The sequence below is a fragment of the Panicum virgatum genome, chromosome 6N (assembly GCF_016808335.1).
Source record: "Panicum virgatum strain AP13 chromosome 6N, P.virgatum_v5, whole genome shotgun sequence".
Classification (NCBI taxonomy): Eukaryota; Viridiplantae; Streptophyta; class Magnoliopsida; order Poales; family Poaceae; genus Panicum; species Panicum virgatum.
Window position 1 is genome coordinate 14,187,925 of NC_053150.1, and position 4,917 is coordinate 14,192,841.

General features: G+C 40.4%; 1 long non-coding RNA gene across 1 annotated transcript; it reads left to right on the forward strand.

Moving 5' to 3' along the window:
* Window positions 1-546: 546 nt before the first annotated feature.
* LOC120679274 lies at window positions 547-1,891 on the forward strand. Its single transcript, XR_005677089.1, has 3 exons — window positions 547-858; window positions 957-1,010; window positions 1,547-1,891. It is a non-coding gene; the product is annotated as an uncharacterized LOC120679274 (long non-coding RNA).
* The last annotated feature ends 3,026 nt before the right edge of the window (window positions 1,892-4,917 follow it).

Below are 4,917 nucleotides of genomic sequence, written 5' to 3' on the forward strand. Positions count from 1 at the left end.
AGTTGCTTAGTGCTGGCCAATCGTTGGTGGTTACGAAAAGCAATGCACGAAGGTTAAAATGTTCCTCTGCGTGCGCATCCCACATCAATGATTGATTACGAAACAAATTAAATTAGAGAGTCATCAAAATTATATACTATAAATATATATATTATGCATGCCTAATATAAAAATAAAATAATCCAAATTCTAACTATATATAAATAAATAGCTATCTTATGCCTAATATTTTATATAACAATAATATGAAACCATAAACTAAATCGGGTCCAAAAATATATCTACAAATATTTATTATGTGTATAAACTAAATCAAGTGCTAACTACATCTACAAAATTAATCTACAAAATTAATTTGTAAAAGTACTGAAAACAGTATTACTAACCTTTTTAAAAAAAATGAAAAAAATTCGCCCCCCTTCCCTCACTCAGCTGCCATGAACAGTGAGTTCACGGCAGCTTGGAGAGGGGGAGGGGGCGGGGTATTTATAGTAGGAGCACAAAGGCACCAGTTGGTGGTAATCAACCGGTGCTAATCAACCGTAATCATATTGAAAGAGCTTTTGGTGTGCTGAAGAAACGGTTTCAAATTCTCAAAGTGGGGACCTTCCATCCAATTGATAATCAAATTAAAATTCCTGCAATAGCGGCTGTCTTTCACAATATCATTAGAGGATATAATGGGGATGAAGGGTGGTTGGATCACCAACCAAATAATATCAACCCAGAGGACTATGTTGACCTGCCAGATGGGGATGAAGACTACCCAAATGAACCAGAATCGAATGATGGAAACACCTTAAGAGACCAAATTGCTCTTCAGATGTGGGCTCAGTACAATAATTAGTTGATGCTCAGGTATATCTAACATGCTGATCACTGGCTCTGCTTATTTGGAAAATGTATTCTTGTTTACTTTGACTAAAGCTGCATAATTATTGTTTTTGTTTGTTCAGGGTAGCAGATCTAGCTTTGGCCATGGTGGCAGCATTGCTCCAAGCCATACCTAGGTACAATTACCTATGCATTGCTTTCTAATGCTTATCATTTTGGTTCCACTTTTGTTCTGCATGGCGTTTATAAATTTATTAGACAAGCTACCTGAAACAATTATATCCATAGGCGTGCAAATTGAATTGAACTCATGCTGATTATCACACTAGCTTCCTGCATGTGCTCTTCTAGATCTAAGATCACCGACAGCAGTGTAGTTTATGATGGCCTAAATTTGGTGATTATCTCTATAATGCCTTTCTATAACCCTTTGCTAATAATAGACCCAATGAGTAGGTACACCTTGTGTGGGGAATTCCTTTGAGTTGTACTGGTGGAATGGATATGCATTTCATTATCGACCTATCGATGGTGCAATGTACCTACTCATTGGGTGTTCTGGAGTGTGCAAATAACAAAACTAAGTCTATATATCTTTGCTCTTGGCTGTGCAACCTGGAGTTTGTGGCTAATTAGAAATAACTTTTTGTTTAACAATGTCGTTATTTCCTCACCTGAGGTTTGTGTCTTTCGTTTGATTTCCTTTATGCAGAGGTGGGTGGTTCTCTGTCGGGGTGAATAACGATCCGGGGTGAATAATGATCCAGGGTGAATGAAGCGATCTGAAGGCTGAAGTGCCAGCAATCTCTGCAGTCTGATGCTGCAATCTAAGATGGAGAGCAAGACTGGCGATCCAGGGCGCTTCCGTGTTTAGTTGTTCTGTTCTTCTTTTTTATGTTCTGTCAGCTTTTGTTTCTTTTGCTGTGAGCCTGTTTTCGAGGGAGTTGTTTACAGGATGTGCTGCTTCTTAGTTCTGGTGGTTGCGGCCAAGTCTTGCTTGGCTTTCTTGTTTTGAACCTGCATCCGAAATAGCAGGTTTTCCTGTGCATGGTAATAATTTTGCGAGCCTGTTTTCTTCAGAAATAGCGCTGGGGCAGCAGCAGCAAGCAGCGGCAGCGCAGCAGCAAGCGCCCCCGGGGTTTTGCGGCTGCCAAATACTACCCGGGATGGCACCACCGGGGGGAGAGTGCACCCCCGGGGTCCGATGGTGCAGGGGGCACCCCCGTCGGGGAGCTATGCCCCAGGGATTAGCCCCCTGGATTTTCCAAACTAGCCCTAAAGGACAAAGTCTTGTAGTAGCACCAAGATTCTCCATGCCTCTCAACCCTAAAACTATAGAATGTTGCCCTGCCGGATGTAAAATAACGAGCAACAACTGGAGGAATCATGAGCCATCTAGTTCGAGGTCTTTTATAGTGTACCACCATTTCATTATATAGTATAGAGGAGATCTAACCCTTTATTGGCAAGGGTAATTTTGTAATTATTTTCCAGTTATAAATCAAAGTGAATATAAGAAATTAGAAAGATAGTCCAAATAAAATGAATCCTGATGTTATTAATATTTTTCTCAAATATAGTACCCTTATATTAGCTATACTACTCGTATATACTACCTATAATTAATCTGAATACTTGGTATTTCTATACTAGTCTTGTTCAAGTACTAGTATAGATAAGTATTGTAATAAGTACTGTTATGACGAGGATGACATCGTGTTATGATAGGAGTCCAAGCTTCAGAGTATAAATAGTAAACCTCCGTGTTTTGTAAAGAATAATCATCATTCCATACACATCTTTTTTTGGCGTCACGCCAAAACCCTATGAGTAGGAGTAGAGTTGTTTCGATGACTTCTTCGATGAATAGGGCTGCATCGCTTCGATCTCCGGTTTGCTCATAAGCATCGTCTTATCAGATTTACTAAGCTTTAATATGTGCATATAATTGTAATTTCATTTAGTTAATCTACTGATTTATCCGATCTCTTTTAATCCGAACAAGTCTGCCATTGCTTCAATCTATTGTTTGTTTTAATTGAGTTCACAAGATATCGATTTGTTTTAACCATGCATAAGACTGTCTCGGTTAGGTCCGATCTTTTATGTACTTTTATTAGATTTCACAATTTATCCCACGACGATTACAGATCTATCCGCTGCTATCTAACCCTTTTTACTTGCAGAATCTTTATAGTTGATAGGTTTAGTAATTCTAGTTTAAAACTGAATTGATCAAATCATGTACCTTGTTATAGCAATCTTATCAGCTGGTCCATTTTACTTGATTTTACCATCTCAACCTGTCTCGGTTAGGTCCGATATTTGAACTATGCAGTTAGGTCAATTTTATAAGTCCAGTTCGATTTATTATAGCTTGAGTTGTCAATCGGTTGTTTTGGCCGATCACAGTTACGGACTAAGAATAAGTGCTTTTGTAATTAGTTTCATGAGAAAATTTTGTTTAATTTATCACACTAGCTGTTAGCGTTGTCTCGGTTAGGTCCATGCCGACTAATGGTGATGGTAAATTGAATTTAATGAGCTGGACGTGTCACTTTATAATTAGACTTTCAGTTCTAGCTGTCAAATAAGAACCGGCTTTATAGCCGATGATGCCGCTAGTTCATCGGACAGCTTGGCGCTGATGCTCTTTTATGGAACTTTTCCTAATACCAGCCGATAGGTTCCCTATTAATTACAGATTAAATTTCGTTCCTTGTCAATTGCATGTTAAATTGACTAGCACGTTGCAAACCTTGAAAGTAGGGCATGCACCGGAGATAAGCAGAGCTTCCAAGCCTTATCGTGTCGTGCTCCGCAAGATTATCTCTCCGCAACAGATATAAAAGAGCAGAAGTGCATTGTAAAGCTTTGCTCCCACTTATGTATCCTAAAAACTATATATGGTTGGGTGGATGGTTATTACAGTGACAAACTCTGCTCAGCCTGATACAAATGTAAAGAGATTAGAGGATTACACCAACAATGCCATTTGCCGGATTTCCATAATTAAGGCATCAATGTAGACTAACAAAAACAGAACGCAGGGACCATGGATAATACTATTTTTTTTTTAAAATGCTGTCCTGAATTGATTTGTCAGGATCCAAAAATAGGCACCACCAATTGGAGAAATGGGCCAATCAGGTGGCTCTCGTGTGCTGGCTATTGTATCCCAGGCTGCATCGAGAAAACTATGTACTCTGAACTGAAGTTCTAGAGTAGGTCCGTCAGCTCTAAAGATGGCCGTGGTTCATCCATTAAGCGAACCGGATGTGATCCCATCGATCCATTAATCATGAATAGGAGCACCGTTTAAACCATTTGATACTAACTGCTTGACCCATTTGAACCTATGGATATGCTGGATCGATCCATAGAACCACAGGGTTGTTTCCGCAACCAGAGAACCAAAGGGAATGATAGGCCTGAAGCACTCCTTCCGTGACCTTTCTGGGTTTTATTTTCTGCGCCTTCCCTCAGGAAAAGAAACTAGCTAACGCTTTTCTTTGCCTAATTTTTCCTCTTAACGAGAAAAACAAATTGATCACTTTTGGCCGATGAATACGGGATACGGTTTTCAGCTTGCTTGAGCTCCTTGTGGCTGTGGTCAAGTTGGACCCAACCCCGTCGTGCCGTGTTTTTTTTTTTTTGCTGAAAAGGACAGTTCGTAGAAACTAGAAAAGATTCAGTTACCACACCAACAAACCAATAATTTACGGTGCCTAACGGGCACAGCAGGACCAGATGACACATGCCCTTGCTCCCTCTCCAGCTGGAACTGAACACGCTGTCAGTATGTACGTGCACTGCCATGGAAGTGAATTTCCTCTGATCAGGATTGAACCACTCGAACCAGTGGTTCATCTGGTTTCAATCCACCGACCCTACGCTGCTTCATGGGTCGGAGTAGGAGCCCAATAGGATCGTTTTCTGGATCGGTTCAGTGATCCGTTGGAGCGACCCGCACCACGCCCATCTTTACTCAGCTCTAACTATTCCTCTATCTCTCTTCGCTAAATTTGTAGTACCAACTGAAGTTGTAGTACCGAGATTTCAAATGCCTGCCCTCTGGGTCCT